We start from the raw sequence: 20,928 nt of genomic DNA, 5'->3' as shown, positions 1-20,928 counted from the left end.
GCGGAGCACCGGGCCTGGCCGTAGGGGACCCCAGGAAAGGCTCGCAGGGGTGACAGGACGACGGGCTCTAAGCAACGCTGCGTGTGGTGTATGAGTTTGGAGTGTGTCCAGACCACCTTTAGTTTCACCGCTGCGGAGGGCGCGTGCGGCCGAAGTCTAACACCAGGAGCTGTGCCGTCTGAAAACGCGGGGGTGAAACCAGGAGGCGGCTTTGCCTGGAAAACAGGTGAAAAGCTGCCTCAGTAAATTCATTTCAGCTTGAGTTTCATCGAAGAGAAAACCAGCGTCAGTGACGGCTGACTGACCACACTCCCACGATGGACAACAACCAGCACCGAGGCTGTGACTTTCCACACTTGTCACAAGCCGTGATCTCTCTGCAGACACAACGGGTCTGCATTTCAGGTGCAGAACACATGGGATCTTCTCTTCGCGCCGGACAACGGACAAACGGAGGCGTATTAAACATTTTAAGACTTTATTGAAGCACAACTGGATTGACTCAGGCGGCACGAGGCCGGAGGCAGCCAGGAAGGCCCCCAGCAGCTGAGGAGGGCCGCGGACCAGAGCAGCAGCAAAGTGAGGAGGCACCGACGGGCTTACGCTCGGGTTTACTTACACGGCCACCACGGCATCGGGGCCACGTCAGCCTCGTGGTGTCTGTCGTGTCCGTCTCTAATGGATTCGTCCCACTATGTGGCATTAAAAGCACTGCGTCACTTTTGGTAAAGAAGAGAGCACAGTTAAGCTTACTTGTAACTTGACCTCAGTTTAAGGAGCAAACCTTTGTCTCCCTGCGTTGGAAATACGCCCACTCTTTACTTCAGTGTTTTCCAAAGGGACCAGAGGTAGCCTTTTGGGTGGAAAAATTCTTCCTGTGTACAACTGCCGGTACAGTACACAATACGTGGCAGATAAGATACCGTAACGTGAAGAATTTCTGGACCCCACCCACGAAACCTAAGTGGCACAGCCCAGTCACTGTGACAACCAAAACATGCCCCAAATAAACAGACGAGAAGGTGGCAATGCTCTGAATGTTAGCACAGAGGCGGCCGATTTACTGCTTGAAGAAACAAAGTGTTTTGTTTCATGTGACTGGCTCTGCAGTTTCCTTTTAATTAAAAGTTGATTCCCTTTTGGAAGCGAGATTCATATTTCTTAGCTTCTTTAAAATTTTTTTTTTTAACGTTTATTCGTTTTTTGAGACAGAGAGAGAGAGAGAGACAGAGCATGAATGGGGGAAGGTCAGAGAGACAGGGAGACACAGAATCTGAAACAGGCTCCAGGCTCTGAGCTGTCAGCACAGAGCCCGACGTGGGGCTCGAACTCACGGACCGCGAGATCATGACCTGAGCCAAAGTCGGCCGCTTAACCGACTGAGCCACCCAGGCGCCCCTCTTAGCTTCTTTTAAAAGCAGCAGCCCGGGGAGCCTGGGTGGCTCAGTCACTGGAGCGTCCGTCCGACTTCAGCCCAGGTCATTTCTCACGGTTTGTGGGTTTGAGCCCCGTGGCAGGCTCTGTGCTGACAGCATGCAGCCTGCATGGGATTCTGTTTCTCCCTGTCCCTCTGCCCCTCCCCCACTCCCACTCTCTCAAAAATAAAGATTAAAAAATAAATAAATAAAAGAAGCGCAGTAAAGTGAAAAAAGTGAAAAAAGGTCATTTCACAAAGAAGTTGAGCACATTGACTGTATCTCCTGGAGAGAGGTAACCTTGAGAAATTCAACACCGTATCATAGTTTTATATAGAACAGAATAGTTACATTAACAAGTACTTTGCGCTTAATAAATCTGTTACTGTGGTAACAAATCGTCCCGTGTGGGCAGGGTCATGATGCCCCGCCCCCGCCGGGGGCCGGTACTGTGACGACTGTGAGGACAGAACGGCGCTCTGCAGACACCGGCTCACGAGGCACATGCATGCTCCTGTGTGTTTCACATGAGCAAATCCACGCCGCGGAGAGGCCGCTGTGAACACAATGAGAGTGGTAAAGCTTCCATGATTGTGCAAACCTTCTTAGACATGAGAACACGTCAGGGAGAGGAAAGGACGCAATTGAGGACTTCGTATAAAACCTCAAGGGTCCCCGGTGACCGGCCTTCAGAGGCACCGAGGGCGAACACCAGGAACATAATTGTGGAAGGCTTCAGGGAAGCTCTGGCCCACACACCAGTGGGTGCTTTTTCTTTTTCTGTTTGTCTTTTCTTGAGGGGGGGGGGATGACGTTGATCGTGAATGGAGCATGTCTTTTTGTGTTTGCCACAAGCCCTACCTGTCACTACCAAGTCAGACACAGAATATCAATTGCCATCCTATCTCCAGCCTGCTTTGCTGGCTGACAAGACTCTAGCTTTTAATCAGCTGACAAGACTCTAGCTTGGCCCTTACAATGCAATTCTTCTTTCAGGAAGCTCTGGGCCCAACGTGGGGCCTGAACTCACACCTGCAGATCAAGAGTCGCATGCTCTCCCGACTGAGCAGCCGGGCGCCCCCAGCTCAGCCCTTACTCAGCCTCTCTGGTGCTTCATCTCTGACTCTCCGCCCCCCCCCCCCCCCTTTCTAGTCACATTCAGAGACCTCCAGTTTCAGGAAAGCATCGCAACCCCCTCGACCGTGCCTTTCCATATTTGTTTTCTCTGCTTTCTCAGCTCTCATTCATCCTTCAGAAATTCAACTCATATCAGGATCAGAGCAGGGGTGAGGCAAGTGAGGCACTTAGGGTACACAACGTAAGGAGGGATTCACTCTCTGGTGCCCTGGTGTGTGTTTGTCCAACACCACCCAGCAGTTAGCTGAATCCTCACACGACCCGCCTGCTGCTGTAAGCAAAACGTTAGAAAAGATTAAGAATGTTACTCGATATTTCTAGAAACTCTCTTGGTTTTTAGGATGCCACAATTATGTGTATTACACCCGAATAGTGGCTTGCACCAAGGCTGCACTGTTCCTTGCTGTGTACCTGAGGAAACAAGAAGATGCTCTGGGAGGGACGAGACACACAGGTAAGTATGCAGGTGCAACGCGATATGGCGGGTGCTCTGACGAAGGGGAGGGTTAGAGCCCTTGAGGGATCTGACTCTGAGACAATCGACCGCAAAGCTCCATGAAGCACAGTCTGATTGGGCTGTCTTAAAACATGAGTACGGATGGTTAGACATGGGACATAAGAGCCTTCCAGATGGAACGTATGCACAGTTACCAGGGCATTCTGGAAACGGTCCTTTGGGACCTCAGAGGTACAGACTGAGTAGGAAAGGGAAAGGCAACGAGGCTGGAAGAGGAGGCCGGACATGAAGAGTCTCGAGCCGTCGGCAGATGCTGAGGTGGTACATGATACTGGCTCTGGGTTTTACGACCGTCGCTGGGGTGATGGTGTGGAAGATGGACCCCCACACAACAGGTGGATGGGGGTAGGGCTGGAGACAGGGACACTGGTTCCAAGGCCACATGAACAATGTAGGAGGGCTCCAAGGAAGTGGTGATTCGAGATCGAAGGAGGCAGAGATGAGTGTAAACATTTGAAGGGAGTCGGGTAGAACTTACTGACCCGCTGGCTACAAGGACCAGATGAGATGTACAAGCTCCCAGGAAGTGACTGTCCTGCTTCTAACCAGAGGACTGGTTTCCCTTTTATGTCTCTTGTCTCTTGCTGTGTTCTGGCAGCCCGTACCCCACTACCCTTCTCTTTACGTTGACTTGACTGGCTTGCAAATGTTACAGCTTAATCTTTCTTGCCTATATATTCACAAATAGCCCTAATGTTGCTTAAGCTCAAGTTTTGTACTTTGGCGGAGGTCAAAAGCTCAGTTTCACTAGGACGTTCCGTTTCCTTCTCCCTGTTCAAAACCCAGTGATCATATTTTCCCAAATCAGCCTCTTTTCTCAACTTTTCCTTTGGAGATGGAACTACCCCTTCCTGCACCTTATGGCTGGAAATCCTTGCTTTCGGTCTTTCCTAGGTTCAAACTCTTGGACATATACAAATCACAAAATGAGTAGGGTCAAAAGTAGACTCGCTTCTGTAACATGGGGAAGATGAGACAGCTGTTGAGGAAGCCTGGGTCCCTGGGGCATCTCATCTCTGACAGCAACGTGTACAGGAATCATGTTCAGAGACAAAGCTAGAGTGATCTCTGAGAACAGGAAGGGTGATTAAAGAGTAGGAGAGTGATTTTGTGCTGTTATTACACTTGCCACTCTCCCAAAGCCTTGGTTAGCTACAGTGCATTCTCTTCAAAAATCTATCTTCCTTGAAGACGTCCCTGGCTCTAAGGGCTTTTTATCTACTTTTCTACACTAACAACCAATGTTCCCTGCCTCTAGTTCACATGCCAGAGTCTTCAGATAGCAGTGACCCCTACGAAGATGGCAACACTCTCTCTTCTCTACAGGAGCAAGTACCCTCACGCCTCTTCCCCCGCCAAGCCCTGAGGTCACTGTGCTGAACACAGCTCTTGTACAGGCATTTCTTGGGATTTTCCTGAGAGCCCAGAAGACCCAGAACATAAAACTCTCTCCTTTGACCTGGCTACTGTCCAAACAGGTTTAGAAACTGGAAATCTTACTCTTAGAAAAAATAATAAGACAGACTAATAAAAACTTATCAGCCCTTACAGTTTTTAGAGACAAACTAAAGAATTAAATGATGTATATGACACTTAAAAAAGCCGTGGACAAATAATCTAACAGAAAAAATGGGCAAAAGAGCCAGATACACATGCTACAAGAAGAGACATCCAAAGGTCCAGTAGATACATGAAAATGTGCTCATCCTCATTAGTCATCAAGAAAACATGTATGATAACTATAAAGAGATAATACTAGATACCCATGGGAGTGGCTAAAGGTAAAAAGATTGACAAAACTGAGTAGTGATAAGGCTGTAGAGAAAGTAGAACCATCTGCTGGTAATAGAACCATTTTGGAAGATTATTCAACAAGTACTACTATAATCAGGGACCAGCCCTCCCACCATCAGGTGCACAGCCAGAGGTGCATATACATGCACACCAAACGGATATTCCTAGTGGTAGTCTTTGCAATAGCTCCAAACTTGAAGCCACTGAAGATCTTAGATTCTTAACCCACTATTTGTTGACTTATTTTTGCCACTTAACCATTTTGCTGATCTGTGACGAAAATTCATAGCTGGCATCCCATGCCAGTCTAACTGCAAATCAGGGCTAGGAGGGCAGGGACGCAGTCATGATCACCCTCTCCTGAAGCACAGGGTCTCAAACATTCAACAAAGTTGAACAGACATCTGTTGGACTGAACTGAGTTAAGGAAAGCCTCTGGGTTGGGAGCCTGGAGGACCAAGAACATCACTGACAGAAATAGAGAACTTGGAAAAAGGAGCTGGTTTAGATTAAAAGAGAGCTATTCTCTTGAGTTGTGAGAAAATTTAGCAAGTTTGCTTTCAACCGTCTTCCCCTGAAGCTTGTGCTTGGTTGTCAGGTTGGAAAAGGGTAAGGAAAGTAGCAATGTCAACAAACAGCAGAATGAAAGAGAGGGAGCGCGTGACCATGTAGTCAGCAAGAACATCAAAGCAGGATTCGTGATAATGCAAATAATTTGCCTGGACAAGAGACTGACTTGTTGATGTTTACACTGAGATTTTTTTTAATGTATTTTTATTTACTACATGATTATTGTAAGACCAATCGAGTGCATTTTTTTAAGTAGATTCTACACCGACATGGCGCGTGAACTCATGACCTCGAGGTCAAGAGTCATGTGTTCTACCACCTGAGGGAGCCAGGCACCCCCACACTGGGATTATTTGTAATGTTTTTGGCTTTTGAGAGAGCTCAAGTGGGGGAGGGGGCAGAGGGAATGAGAGAATCTTAAGCAGGCTCAGCACAGAGCTCAGCACAGAGCCTGACGAGGGGTTCGATTCCATGACCCTGGGATCATGACCTGAGCCGAAATCAAGAGTCGGACACTCAGTTGGGAATTGTTAATACACGACTCAACCCACTAAACTCTGCATTGTATGCCGCAGCTCTACTGAACAACGATGAGGAACAGAACCAGTTGGAACCCTGCAGCTGGCACATGCTTGCAGCCGAGGACACTCCCACTGCCCTCAGCTTGCTCCGCAGGTACCCCCCACCCCGGCCCCCCGCTGCCGCCTCGTGTGGAGGAGCTCCTGGGTTGCGTCTCAAAGGACTGGACTTGAACAGTGGAACCTGAAAGCAGCTAGGTATATGGGCTGCAGAAGGATCCCGTGGCCAAAACACAGGAAGGAGATCGCAGGGAATGAACTCCCAGGATGGGAGGAACCAGAAGCCTGATCCAATCCCAGGACACAATCCACCTAACCTCACACGAGGAGAAAGATCACCTGAAGAGGCCTATAACTATTAAAGAAAGTGAATCAATAATTAATAACCTTCCAAAAAGAAAGCACTAGGCCCAGACAGTTTCACTGGTGAATTCTAGCAAAAGTTTTAGGAATAAATGGTACCAATTCCCCATACTCTCCTCCAGAAGACAGAAGCAGAGGGTATACTTCCTAATTCATTCCAAGAGGCTAGCATCACCCTAATACCACAATCGGATGAAGACATTATAGAAAGGAAAACTACAATGTCTTTCATGAACACAAATGCAAAAATTCTCAACAAAATACCAGCAAACCAAACCCATTAGCGTATAAAAAGAATTGTACACCATCACCAAATAGGCTTCCTTCCAGGTATACAAGGCTGGTCTAACATTTGAAGATGAATCAGTATAATTGATCACACCAACAGGCTAGAGAAGATGAACAGAAAAAGCATTTGAAAAAACCCAACACTCTTCCATGATAACCACTCTCAGCAAACTAGGAAGAGAAGGGAACTTTCTCAGGATGATAACTAATATTTTTAAACACCTAGAGCTTCCATCTACATAATGGTGAGAAGCTAGGAGCTTTCCCACTAAGATCGGGAAGAAGGCAAGGACGTCCCCTGTTAACACTCCCATTCAATGCCGTCCTAACTAATGCAACAAGACAAGAAAAGGACATTAAAGGTATAGAGGTTGGGAAGAAAGGAATAAAACTGTCTTTGTTCGCAGAGGACATGATAATCTATACACAAAGTCTCAGAAAGTCAAGAAAAAGAAATCTACTCCAGGAACTAAAAGGTGACTATAGATAGCAAGGTTGACAGATCAAGGTCCATAAACGAAGGTCACTTGCTTTCCTGTATATCAGCAACGAACCACTGGAATTTGAAATTAAAAACACAATACCATTTACATTGACACCAAAATAATGAAATACTTCAGTATAAATCTAATACACTATGTGCAACATCTATATGAAGAAAACTACAAAACTGAGATTTAAAAAAAATTACATGGGGCGTCTGGGTGGCTCAGTCCATTAAGCATCCCACTCTCGACTTCAGCTCAGGTCATGATGTCATAGTTCGTGGGCTCGAGGCCCACATCAGGCTCAGCACTGACAGTGAGTGGGAGGAGACTGCTTGGGATCCTCTCTCCCTCTCTCTCTCTGCCCTTCCCCCACTGGCACATGCTCGCTCTCCCTTTCTCTCTGTCTTTCTCAAAATAAATAAGTAAACCTTAAAAAAATAAAATAAAAACAGGGGCACCTGGGTGGCTCAGTGGCTTAAGCATCTGACTTCAGCTCAGTCCACGATCTCATAGTTCATGGGTTCAAGCCCCACATGGGCTCTGTGCTGACAGCGTGGGGCTTGGAGCCTGCTTAGGATTCTCTCTCTCTCTCTCTCTCTCTCTCTCTCTCTCTCTCTCTCTTTCTGCCCCTCTGCTGCTCTCTTTCTCTTTCAAAATAAACTTCAAAAGAAAAAAAAAAACAACCAACAAAAGCAAGAAACGCAAGCCACCATCCATGCCTGGTTTCTCTGTGTAGAAGTCCTAGTGAGGGTTTGTGTGACTGATCTTCTGGCTCCACACTCTGTCCCTCCTAACTGCACCAAATCTGAGCCTCTGTCCCTGCACACATTCTAGGTATTACTGGGCACCAGAACCCTCTATTCAGAAAGCCGAACTTGCAACAGAAAGGTTCATTTCTAGGCTGAAAAGGTCACTTTCTGTATTCCTTTTGGCAGCTAGGTATTTGCCCAAGCAACGCTGCACTCTGCGACTGTCTTCGGAGGGCTTTGGTTAGAGTGAAGAATCTTGGACGTTAGAGAAAAATCCCAGAAAACACTGGCAGCACAAGAACAAAACCTGAAGCTAGCAGCCCTGCATTTGTCTAGAGAAAACTGAAACCTGTTCACCCTGCAGCTGCTGGGTAGATGCCTCCCCAGAGCAGAGACGTACCCCCCCCACCCCCCCCCCACCCCCCCCCCCACCCCCTCGCGGGATAGCTCACATTCTCCCCCACCTGTTGGCCGGCCTCATGCAGTCCAGCTCCCGCTCCAGACGTTACAGTACGGTCACCGCCTCCTCTCCGCTCTCCGGGTGCTGTCCCCGCACCCAGGCCTGGAGCTCGGCGGGCAGGATGGTCAGGAACTGCTCCAGCACCAGCAGCCCCAGGATCTGCTCCTTGGTGTGTGTTTCTGGGCTCAGCCACTGGCGGCACAGCTCGCGGAGCCGGCGCAGCGCCTCCCGGGGGCCCAGGCGCCTCTTGGTAGCAAAACTGCCTGAATGAGGTTCCTTCCTTCCGATGCTGGATTCTCGTTTCCACACATGTTCATCCTTCACCTTCAGGGTCACAAGCCCCACCGGCTCCTCTGGAACTTGGGGTCAAAGCGCCAGCCGCGCTTGGCTTCATTTCATGATCTGCTGCACTGAGACACCCCCACACAGGGCCCGTTACATTCTCCTTGAGAGATTTCCCTCGAGGTTCTTTCCAGCTGCGAGGAAGCAGGAAACGCTCCGAACGGGACGAGCTCGATGCCAGCCAGATACATGCTAACTCAGGAAACACCGCGGAAATAGAAAATAAATGCTAAAATTACTTGCATGCTACCAAAAACATTTCCAGAGGGGCTGTCCTAAGCAAAGAAAGCTTGTCAGAGACGAGGGACCACACGCTGGAACTCCCCACACTGAGATTCTTGCTGTTTCTGCCGCCGGTGAACTAGCTGTGACCCCCCCAGGGATTTGCTCACCTGCGCTTTGGGACTGACCCTCTGCACGCCTACCTCCGTGTAGGGGCTGAGCTCCCCGTCTACGCAACAACAGCACAGGTACACCCTCAGGTTCTGACGCGCTCCTGCTGCCCAGCAGGGCCCTAGGCTCGCCCCGCAGCAGGAGCTGACCCGCGCGGCCCACCAGGAGCGTCGGGCTCGCCTGAGTTGGGGCTGCTGCCCCGCATCCCGGAGGCGGCCGGACGGACGGTGGGCTCACCCCAGGACAGGTGGGCGGGAGAGGGGTGAAGAGCGAGCGCGCGGAGGCGGGGGCCCTGGCTGTGATCTCCACCCCGGGTGTGACATTTACTGTTACAATGAGGGGAGAGGGGGGAGGTCAGCGCTGGGGCCCCTCCGGGTGCAGACGGCTTTGGTCCGGGGTCCGCCAGCCTGTGGCCACACCCGCGCCCGCGTTCCTGCAGGGTGTGCTGGAGGCGGGCAGTTCTCTTCCCCGACCGGGACCGTGTGGGGAGGGTCGAGGGGACCCGGGCCCAGGCCCTCCCCCTCCCCCCACGTCCGTGACGTCACAGCCCAACAGGCTGGGAGCTCAGAAGACAGATGATCAGTAATTCCAAGTAACTCCGGGCCCCTGTTCTCCGGGGGAAACAGGAAGGTCTCGGGTTCACGCGTCTTCCGTGCGACACAACCGATAGACTCGGGAGCCCCACTGGAGGGGGTGGCCTGCCTGGAGCGGGGGGGGGGGGGGGGAGGGAGGGGCGGACGGCGGCCCGCCTGGAGGAGGAGGGGGTGGCCCGCCTGGAGGACGGGGTGTGGCCTGCCTGGAAGGTAGGGGGGCGGCCTGCCTGGAGGAGGAGAGGATGGCCTGCCTAGAGCAGGGGGAGAGCAGCTCGCCTGGAAGAGGAGGGGGTGGCCTGCCTGGAGGAGGGGGGAAGATGGCCTGGAGCAGGGCGGAGGGGCCTACCGGGAGGGGTGGGGGAGATGGCCTGGAGAAGTGGGGGGAAAGGTCTTCCTGGAGGGTAGGGGGGGCGGCCTGCCTGGAGGAGGGGGCGGTGGCCCGCCTGGACGCGACTTTCGGAGCGGAAGGGCGCGCCCGCGAGGCCCCAATCCGGCCTCTGCACCGCTCCGGCCGCGCCCTCCGCGCAGGCTCCCCTCCCCTTTAGCCGGCAGAGCCCCTCCCACCGGAAGCCGGGCCGCGCGCCGCGGAGCCGGAAGTAAATATCAGCGGCCCCCGGGTCTGGCCGAGGTGGGTCCTAGAGCAGCCGGCAAGGGAAAACCTAGAGGTTCGGAGGGCTCTCTAGGACGCAGGCGGCCTCCCCCTCTCGGTGGTGCCGTAGTCTGCGTTTGCTGCACCCAGAGCGCCCCCAGGCCTCGCAGCTGTCAACCGTGCGCCCGTCCTTTCAGGGTTGTTTGCTTCTCCCACCAACACGGCCCAGAGCGCCTGCAGACCCCCTTTTTTGTGCTGGGAAGAGGCATGCACCCTGATGCTGGAAATAAGGCAGGAAGCTGGGAGAACCTTAGCTTGTTGCCAGAAATCTCCAGTTGTGCCCAGACGCCGTGCTGTCCCAGCCCCACGATGGGCGGGTTCTGCAGTCTGACACCTTGATGGTCTATCTCGTATTCCACACCCTCTCCAGGCTCGCGTGGGCTCTGAAACCTGAACAAATGTTCATTGCTTCCCCTAGCGTCCTGTACATGAATCAATGGATGACACGCCCAGAAAACGCTCGTGTAGAATTTTGACGCTTGGAAGGGAGGAAAACACAATTTTCCCTCGACCCTTCTAACTTCTTGGCTGGTGTCCCGGTAAAACAGATTAAGGACAGATTAAGGAGGGGGAAACACAAGTTTATTAATGTGTATATCTCACGTACACGTGGGAGAGACCTAGGGAAAAATGAGTGACTCTCAGAGGTGGCTGAGAATTCAGGCTGGAATCTCACCTTCAGCTAAAGACAGAACAAAGAGCGTGCAAGGGAGACCAGGTGTGGGAGCTAACCAGGAAAGGTATGAACAGGAGTAAGGTTTGTTAGTGCCTTCTTGTTTCTTGTGAGTCGGGGTCGACCTTCTCTTCCTCACAGAGAGCAAGACATCCTTACAAAAGGGTAACTGTACTCTTTTCTGGGCTTCTCCTGTGTCTGCTATTTCTCAAAGTAATCCTTATGCCAAAAAAAGTATATTTTGCTGCCGTTCAAACTCATGCTTTATTCTGATCCCTTTCCTGATGATAATGTCTTGATCTGAAAGGAAGGAATACCCATCTGATACCCATTCCCTTCATAACATGTAAGGACATCTTCCTTGAGCTGTCCAGATCAAACTCTGCTCTCTAACACGTTTCTCCAGCTCAGGAACTACATATTTACTTTACTTCTAATTCCACTTTCAGATTCTTTCAACTGATAACAGACTATAGACATAGATGACCCCACCCAGCCCCAGCATGGAGACTGAGATCCTCAGTATTGCAAAGTCCAGACTACAAAATTAAGCCTTCTGGGAGCACCTGGCTGGCTTGGTCAGTAGAGAGTGGGACTCTTGATCTCGGGGTTGTGAGTTTGAGCCCCACAGTGGGTGTAGAGATTTCTTTTATGATTTGGTCCCTGTTAATCTCCCCGACTTTTTTCCCCACCACATCCTTGCAGCAAACACTTCACAAATACCATTTTGAAGTACTCTGGGTCCCTCTGGGCCTTTGTACATGTTGTTCCCTCTGCTAAAATCGGACTCCCCGAGATCCTTTTCAGGCTTTCCCTGCCTTATACTGAGGTCTTCACTTACACAGCACTTCAAGAAAGCTTTCTCTTCGAGCTCCTCCTGCACTCATCACAGTGCAGTACAACTGCATCCTGGGTTCCTTGTCTCAAGGAGTTTATCTTACGTTTTCTCAAGGAGTCACATTAACATTGGGAGGAGGGGGCTCTTTGGAGGTTTCTGAAGAAAAGACATTTAACAGGCATTCCCTGTGTCCTACCTCGTAGATTAAATGCCATTTTACTTTGCAAACGGAGGGGTATGACAAGTGGGAGATTCTTTAAGTTTTGTGAAAGCTTTTCTGAGAATAATTCTCATTCCGTGCAAGAATCAGAAACTGGAACATCACAGGGAGTAGAGTAGATCCAGGCATATAAGACGGATTCTGGATAAGAAACCACATCCTCCTCCATACCCATTCCTTTGCAAGGAATTTTGAATCTCCTTTCCTTTATTTAATCTGCTCTTCATTTTTCTTGTTGGGGAAGATAGTTTTGAGGAGGTGAAGTGTGCAAGAGGTGTCCAGGATTCCAGAGTTAACAGGGGTCTGGCAGAAAAAGGAAGGGGACAGGAGGGAAGGAATCGAGAAACAGAAGTTTCATGGAGGAAATTGTTAGCCCAAGTTCATCTAGTGTGGAGCTAATACTTCAAGCGCCTGGGTGGCTCTGTCAGTTGAGCTTCCTACTTGGGCTTAGTCATGATTTCATGGTTTGTGGGTTCGAGCCCTGAGTTGGGCTCTGCTCTGACAGTGCGGGGCCTGCTCGGGATTCTCTCTCTCCCTCTGCCCCTCCCTGATTCATGCTTTCTCTCTCTCAAAAATTAACTAAGTAATTAAAAAAGACTTCAAACCTTGAATGATTGAATTAGATGAAAGTCCTAGTCATTTCTCCTCCCGTTCTCCTTTTCTTTGTTTTCACTGTTAGAGTAGGCAGTAGGTTAGGCTCTAACAGGGTGCCTGGAGGCCAGCCAAGGGATAGTGGTGCCCGGCTGTGGGGAAGTCCAAGACTGGTCTGGCAGCACCCCACAACAAATCCACAAGAAGCCAGATCAAACCAGACGCACCCAAGACAAAGGAGGCTGCAAACCCTGACCGACTAAGGGAGAACAGGTGGGGAAAGCTGCCCCCAAACCCCCTCCCCCAGTAATAAATACTCCACCCCCCAGCCAACAACTGTCAGTAAGAGATCAAAACCCCAACCTGAGGCATACGGCTTTCCTTGAGCTCACCCGCTCTGACATCTTGAGGGTGTGCTCAGTTTAATAAACATTCCTACTTGCATCGTTCAACCATTGTGTCTGGTCTGTCCTTAAATTATTTGTTGCGACAAGACCCGGATCCTCCGGCAACATCCCTGGGACCAGCTGGGCAGAGGCCTCTGGGCTTGGGGTCTTCCTAGGGCACCTGACAACATGGCTACCTTGTGTAAATGGAAACAAAGCTACGTGAAAAACATATATAAAGCACTTGCATGTAACATAATGTAAATTTTGTAGAATTGCTCAGTAAACATCTATTATTGCATACAAAAAAGAAGGACATTGGGGTGCCTGGCTGGCTCGGTTGGTAGAAAATGAGATTCTTGATCTTGGGGTTGTAAAATTCAAGCCCGAAAATGTATATAGAGATTCCTTAAAAATAAAATCTTAAAAATAATTACATTGGTTGTCTACAGAGTTATTGCAAATTGGAGGTGCTTGCTGAGATGTGGTGAATAAATGCCTATTTCCACTTTAATAAATGCAGCTGTAAAACCCAATTCCACGTGAGTGTACTAGCGAGCTAAGGAAGGATGTGTTCTGTTTTGAAAGGAGTTTGAAATGGACGAGACAAAGTTTTCAAGATACTTGAGTAGAACACCTGTCTTAGCAAGGCTCCTGTAGCAAAATGTCACAAACCAGGTGGTCTGTCTAACCAAAGTTTGTATCTTCTGGTTCCAGAAGGTGTAAAGTCCCACATCAGGGTGGTCCGAGAGGCTGGGTTCTGGTGAGGGCCCCTTCCTGTGTTTGGAAGGCAGTCTTTCCATTGTGTCCACGCATGGCTGAAGAGCACAGTGAGGAAGCAGGTTTCTCAGGATTCTTTACCAAGACCCTAATCCCATTCTGGAGGGTTCTACCCTTATGACATCTTAATCCTAATTACCTCCACAGATCCCACCTCCTAATGCCATGATGTTAGGAGGTAGGGTTTCAACATACGGATTTTGGAGGGGCACAAACATTCAGTCCATAACAGAGATTGTCATATATTTGCAGCTACCTTACAACTCTTCCAGTTGTAGCAAACTGCTAACAGTGCAAATGATTTTCATTCACAGAAATGCAAATGAATCGTGTCCAGTGGAATGCAGGAGATCATTGCCCTAGAAATTGACAGGTAAAAAAAAGTAAATCTATTCATAAATTTACTTCAGCATTCCAGATTGCTTATAAATATGTAGTACTTCAAATTTTCTTACTGGTTGTTACACTGACACATACTCATTTTTATTTGGATGAGAGTTACAATTTTACCTTCTTTTAAGAACACAGTCTTTTAACAATTTGGAAACGGGGTATACACCAAAGGCAGAAACAAAATACCAACTTGTGGCTGGCAAATGTAGACTAAAGAGCATGGTTTAGATCTGAAACTAGAAGAAGGGCTTTCTCTACTCCTTCTTCTCATGTCTACACCTGGAACCCAGTAGACACACTCACCCAGCAGCTCTGTGAAGGTGCACGCAATCATACTAAAATCAAACTTTTAAGATCCAATATACTAGGCATATAAAAAGTCATTTATGAGAACAGCATTTTTTTTCCTTCTAGAGATTTCCAGCTACTATCTCCTCCCCCTCACATTATCTTCCCGTCCTTTTCTAAGTCACCCACTTTTCTATCAGAAGTTACAAATTCTTCCAAAGTCTTTAGAAATCCATTTGTCTCCTCCTGCAAAAAATAATTTTATGAGGGCAGTGGTTATACATGCGTAAGATACATGATGTGCTGTATGTGTATGTATTTAATCAGGAGACACCTTGCCAGAATTAGTTTCATTCCCCCCCCCCTTAAGCTTTTATATTTCATTACCTATTTCTCTTGACCACAGTTAATTTCATACTGCAGGGAGTGAGCCTGTCTTGTAGTACTTGAACCATGTGGTTCCCGCTATGTGCATTCAGAACATGGCCCTCCAAATGGGAACGCTGGATCCTGTCCATGATGGGCATGTCCTGGGAATCCTACCTGCACCGCCTCTCACATTTTGACTGATGAGCATAAAATCAATAATGTGATGAGTCCAGTTATGAGTGGTCACAATGACAGGAACACACATGGCCATTCAGACATGAATCCTCTAGACCTGGCATTAAACATTTAACCTCAACATTCAGGACTTACTTCTTATCCTGAGTGATAAGGCAAGGCTGGAATGTGTTCCTGAGGCAAAACCAAAAGTTATTTAACTGTAATATAAGCACAAGGGCAGAAATTAATTTTATTATTTCTAAATTATCTTCTCCTGTCCTACCCCACCCTACTCTACCCTATCCTATCGCACTCTACCTAACCCTACCCTACCCCGCTCCACCCACCCTACCCTACCAACCCTACCCTATGCTATCCTACCCTAGCCCCACCCATCCTATCCCACCCTGTCCCATCCTATGTTGTATTTTCACTGGCCCAACCAGGGCTGCATCCCCTGGCACACAGTAGGCATTCATTAAACACTTGTTGGACGGATGGTAGAGGCAGCAGGACGGGTCCGTGTCACGCAGAGACCCGCAGCACCCCGATCGTGAGGGGCGGACTTCACACGCAGTCCGTGAAGTGGGACGCGGGAGTGTGCGCGGTGACCGCGTTTCCGCGGGAACACAGGTGCAGGCACGCGAGCAAGTACGGACAGAGTGGGGATGCAGGAGCGCGGTGGGGACGGCGGTGTGGCTGCCGCGGCGCCCAGGGCACCGAGGGCACACAGCCCTGACCGCGGGCGCACGCGTCGTCCACCCGTGAGACTAGCTCCACGACTGGGAAGCGCAGGGCAGCACGAAGCACCCGTGTACGGCTGCACGGGCGGCAGTCCACGGGCCTCGCGCGCCGGGCAGCGCCGGGTGTGGGACCGGGTAAGAGGACACACACCCACCATCACCGCCCTCCTCCCCGCGCCGCAGCGCCGGCAGCTACGCGGACCAAATCTCGCGGGTTCCCGATATATCGCGATGCCTCAGCGGCTACAACGTCTGGCGATCTCCGCTCCCAAATCACTCGGCTTTCAAGAAGTATCGCGATACTTTCGCCTTCGCTATTTTCGGTGTTTTAACGGCCTCTGTGAGAAAATTTTAAGTCAATTTTTAATACTATATGTCTCTGAGAGCTCCGTGCATAATTCTCAAGTCGATGCCGTTGCGTAGAAAATTACAGGAGGAGAAAAAGGATGTGTCAGAAGTGGGATTCGAACCCACGCCTCCATTCGGAGACCAGAATCCCCAGCGCGGGGAAGCGGAGCTTGAGTCTGGCGCCTTAGACCACTCGGCCATCCTGACACCCTGCGGAAGGGGAGAGATTTTCTACTGAAGTAGATGTCCAGGCCGGGCGCTTCTGTGACGCACACGCTTGTGCCGGAGGCAGCGCTGACGTCAGAGGTGCCCGCAGCAGCTGGAAGAGCAGAGAGCCACCTGTGGCCGGGAGAGGAAGCGGGCGAGAGGCGAGGAGCTGTTCCTGTAAACGCGGCTGGGGCGCCGGCCGGCCGGAGCGTCCCGAGCCCCCGGCCCGGTCCCAGCCTCCGGGCGCGCTGCTGGTTTTCTTTTCAGGAGAGGGAGGAACAACAACCAACGTACAAAACACCTCAGTTCCGCGGCGCGGCCTCTTCCTCCCCAATAGTGCTCGCACGCGCCGGGGAGTTTGTTGGGCTCCGAAAGTGCCTGCGCCCCCCTGTGCAGGTGCGGGGGTGCCTGTGCGGGTGTAGGTGTAAGTACCTGTGCGGGTGAGGGTGCAGGTGCGGGTGCCTGTGCGGGTGCCTGTGTGGGTGCAGGTGTAACAGTGCGGGTGTCTGTGCAGGTGAGAGTGTTGGTGCGGGTGCCTGTGCGGGTGCAGATAAGGGTATTGGTGCGGGTGCCGATGAGAGTGTTGGTTCGGGAGCCGATGCAGGTGTGGGTGCAGGAGCCCCTCCCCGCCCTCGGGCTGCTCCCGGATGCTGGGATCTGAGCCCCACGCGTCTGCTGCCAGGTGGGGGACAACAGCGCCACGCCTCCGCACGCGGGCTTTCCCGCTTTCTCCGCTTTGCTCGGAGTAATCTGAGCTCCGGGCCGGGACCACAAGCTCGAAAACCCTTTCCAGCAGCTGGACTGAGAGACCCTGGGGGTGTGGTAAACTGTGCGGAGAAACCCTGGCAGGCCCGATGCGGGTCCAGGACGGTGCCCGAGTGCAAAGTAGGGGCCCAATAAATGGATCTGACCCTTGTTTCTGCAGCTCCGCTTCGGGCTAAGCTCAGGGAGTAGGGACAGATTTGAGAGTGTTCAGTACATTTTGTCCCGATGGGTTATTTTCTGTATTAACACACAAACGTTTTTCTTTCTGGGAGGCACAGGTTACTCTTTTCTTCACGAAGAAGAACTGATTTGAGGTTTAATAGGCCCTGTTTTAGATTCCCAGACTCTCTTGGTCTCACACCTGTTTTTGACAGTGAAAGAGAAAATGGGAGTGAGAAGTACATGGTTTCCTAATTTCCCTCTCTGCAAGGTGTGAGGTTTGCTGTACTTTAAGAAGCTGTAGTTCCGTGGGAAGGAAGTCATCCCACAAGTGATTCTAGATGTGGTAGGCGTGGCAGTTGTAACCTCTTAAAAAGCTGGGATTGTTACTGGTTTCCTAATTGCAAGGTCCTGCAGATACCTGGTCAAACCGGGTGCTGTCCAACGTTGGGTTATTTCTAATTTTTCACTCTCGTCAGCAAACGCTTCAAGGAACATTCCTGTGTAGATGAATATTTTCAAATACCCATAATTATTTCCTTACATTTCTAGAAGTGGAGTCCCTAGATTAAAGTTTATCCAGTCTTAAAAGTTTTTGATACATGCTGTCCAGCCGCCACCAGAAAATTTGAAGCCATCTGGATATCGCAAACCTGGCCAACAAAGGGTTGATTAAACAACAAAACATTTTAACGGGTGAAAGGTGACAGGACATCATTCTGCAACTCTGAGTGAGGTTCAAGGTTCGTGTTTGAATGGTTCTCACATTGCTTAACAAACTGAAGTGTTCATCTCTCCGTATTGATTTGCAAAACTCACTATAAGAAACATAAACCCTTGTGACAGTTTGTATTTATCAAGAACCCAGGCAGAAATTCCTATCTTTCACTATATTTTACCTTTTAATCTCATTAAGTCCCTTAAACATTCAGCCAACTATGAGTCATACAATTAACAGGGTTCCCTTATAAATCTTTAAAAATCGAACTCTGGTCCATATTTAAGGTCCTTTTTATCATGCTATACATTTACTTTTATTTCTGGTCACTTTTGTCCCATCCTTATCTCTCTTCCTTCTTTTATGGCATGTTAAACCGCTGCTACCTTGATTTTGGTTTTTAAATGGCTTGAAGTCCTTTCTGGAATAAGGTGAGGTATAATTAAACATGTAAATATTTTTACTATTTACTAATAATTATCGTGCAATAGGACTCCCCCATCCTAAATATTTATTTTTTTTATTTTTAAATATTTTTTAACGTTTATTTATTATTGAGAGACAGAGAGACACAGAGCATGAGCAGCGGAGAGGACGAGAGATGGAGAGATGCAGAATCCCAAGCCGGCTCCAGGCTCCGAGCCGTCAGCACAGAGCGTTATGTGGGGCTCGAACTCACAAACCAGGAGATCATGACCTGAGCCAAAGTGGGATGCTTAACTGACTGAGCCACCCAGGTGCCCCCCTAAATTTTTATGAAAACATCTTCCACAAGAGGGACTTTGAAAGACCTGAAAAGTTTAAAGGGTGGAGGGAACTAAAAAGAAAATCTGATGGTGGTGGTCTACACCAATCTGAAAAATGGAATTTAATTCCCATCCTCAAAATGAGTGTTTTATGTGACGCTGGTAAACACATCTGATTCTCTGATTATCATGTCCGAGAATTACTTTAAAGTAACAGGGATGGGGGTAGGAATGCAGAAGAGGCTATATTGGAAATGGGATTGGCCGTAAATTGATAGTTGTTGAAGCTAGGAGGTATCATGGGGAGTTCTGTGTGTATTTTCCTCACTTTTTGTGTGTGCTTAAAGGTTTCCATAGTGAAGAGTTCAATATGGGGGGTGGGGATGAGAATCACCTATAACCTCATCAAAAGCATCTGTTAATACTTTGGCATATTTTGCTCCAGTTTTTTGGGTTTTTTTTTAATGTGTAGGTTGAAAAATGTGAAATCTCTACCCTAAAATAAATTATCTTCTTTTTCTATTACATTCTTGTTGTGCATCCAAACCCCAAAGTGGGTCTGGCAGTTGTTCCCCCACTATTATCCAGACAAATCCTGTGTGTTCTGAATGAGGAACCAGGGAGAGAGGAGTATACCTCAAAAAGATACCTTCACATGCCTTGGCTACACTTCAGACTTCAAATGTAAAATTAAGCCAGCAAATAAGCCGCTTTTCTCTTCAATGGAGAACAAGGAAATGTAACTGGGCCAATACCATTATAGTTTGTGGTTTGAAACCCAGCTACTCCATGAACACCCTAGCAAAGGTCCCCAGTAACCTACACTGGTTTGGCTTCCTTGCTCTTCCTCACCGAGGCCGCGTGGAGGGGGCACTCCCGGGCTGAAGGAGGCGCACAGGTTTAGTGATCTGATTGCACGGTCAGGTAGAATTGTATTGCAGCCCTCAGCTAGTGAATACCAGCCTGTCCGCCTCCAGAAAAGGGGCCACTAGGAAGTGGAGCCCTAGGATTTCGGCCACCTCGGACCCCAGGGCTGCACAGGGAGGTCTGCAGCGCTCGGTCCCCTCGCCCACAAATCAGCTTTTGTTGCTTTCTACTTCTTTATCGTGTTATTTTTTCTCCTCTTAACTGACTTTATTACAGGAGCCACGTTCTCTTGTGTCTTCCTGGGGAGTCCAGTTCAGCCGGGGTACCCAACACTGGGTGATTGTGCCGTTTGAATCAAAGAATCTTTGTCCTTCGTTTGTGAAGAGGCAATGCACCCACCATTAGTACACGAAGAAAGAACCTTTTCAGTTTTTTCTTTGCTGGGAAGAGATGTGTGATTTCCGTCGCGTCTTGGGTTTGGACCACAGATAACTGCCCTGACAAGTGGCTCATTTACTGTGAGGACAGAGATTTGCTTTCAGTTTCATGGCTCCTTTAAGTGTTAGGCAGTAATCACCCCAAGTATTTCTCATCTTCTCAACTGCACATCCTGGAGGGCAGGGGCCAGGCACACTTTCCTTTTATTCTCCAAACTGGGCTCTTGCAGGCCCGTCTGCTCTTGGGGAAGATGCTCTTCTCGGCCTGCCAGGCCAGGATCACGGAACCTTAGAGGAGCACCTGGGGGGCTCGGCTGGTAGAGCGACTGACACTTGATTTCTGATGGGGTCAAGATCCCAGGGTCGTGGGATCAAGCCCCATGTTGGGCTCTGTGCGGAGTGTGGAGCCTGCTTGACTCTCTCCCTCTGCCCCCTCTCCTGCTCGCATGCTCTCTCCCTTATTCTCGCTCAAATAAATATACAGTAAATATTTAAAAAAAAAAAAAAAGAAAAAAGAAGCAGCTGAAGGCAGACACAGTAACAGCCTGGAGCAGCAAAAGCTCGAAAGACTGGGCTGTTGGAATCCTAATGTGTAGTTAACTTGGGATGTTCTGAGGAAAGAACCAGATAGGAGCCAAAAGGATGCTACTGGGCCCCAAATCCTGATTCACTGAATTCAAGCTTTGCTCACCTTTCTGCAGATGAGTACCTTTAGACTCATCTGGACATTCATTCAACCTTATCCAAAATGGCAGGATTGTTGTTGTTGTTTAAGTAAGAATTTAAGTAATTTTTAAATACGTATGAACCCACCACAAGGAACGGGAGGTAACCAGTAACACATATCAACCTAAGCCTCCACCTCTGTGGTATCCTCCCACGGTCCT

The 20,928-nt window shown here is 49.4% G+C and overlaps 2 long non-coding RNA genes, 1 other non-coding gene and 1 pseudogene across 4 annotated transcripts; 1 reads left to right on the top strand and 3 right to left on the bottom strand.

The window, feature by feature from the left end:
* Nucleotides 1-8,380: 8,380 nt before the first annotated feature.
* On the bottom strand, nt 8,381-8,892 carry LOC122219287 (annotated as a pseudogene).
* Nucleotides 8,893-9,250: 358 nt separating this feature from the next.
* LOC122219336 lies at nt 9,251-10,753 on the top strand. Its single transcript, XR_006202343.1, has 3 exons — nt 9,251-9,341; nt 9,534-9,686; nt 10,474-10,753. It is a non-coding gene; the product is annotated as an uncharacterized LOC122219336 (long non-coding RNA).
* Nucleotides 10,754-13,532: 2,779 nt separating this feature from the next.
* LOC122219337 lies at nt 13,533-16,339 on the bottom strand. Of its 2 annotated transcripts, none has more exons than XR_006202344.1 (5): nt 15,946-16,339; nt 15,205-15,269; nt 14,893-15,044; nt 14,695-14,751; nt 13,533-14,183 (listed from the first exon to the last, which is right to left on the bottom strand). It is a non-coding gene; the product is annotated as an uncharacterized LOC122219337 (long non-coding RNA). The 2 variants fall into 2 exon arrangements; XR_006202345.1 differs by having other exon boundaries at nt 15,950-16,339.
* TRNAL-CAA lies at nt 16,244-16,349 on the bottom strand. The gene is made up of 2 exons: nt 16,312-16,349; nt 16,244-16,289 (listed from the first exon to the last, which is right to left on the bottom strand). It is a non-coding gene; the product is annotated as a tRNA-Leu (tRNA).
* Nucleotides 16,350-20,928: the final 4,579 nt, after the last annotated feature.

The sequence above is a fragment of the Panthera leo genome, chromosome B2 (genome assembly GCF_018350215.1).
Source record: "Panthera leo isolate Ple1 chromosome B2, P.leo_Ple1_pat1.1, whole genome shotgun sequence".
NCBI classification, from domain to species: domain Eukaryota; kingdom Metazoa; phylum Chordata; class Mammalia; order Carnivora; family Felidae; genus Panthera; species Panthera leo.
This window is presented reverse-complemented; position numbering and strand designations above follow the sequence as displayed.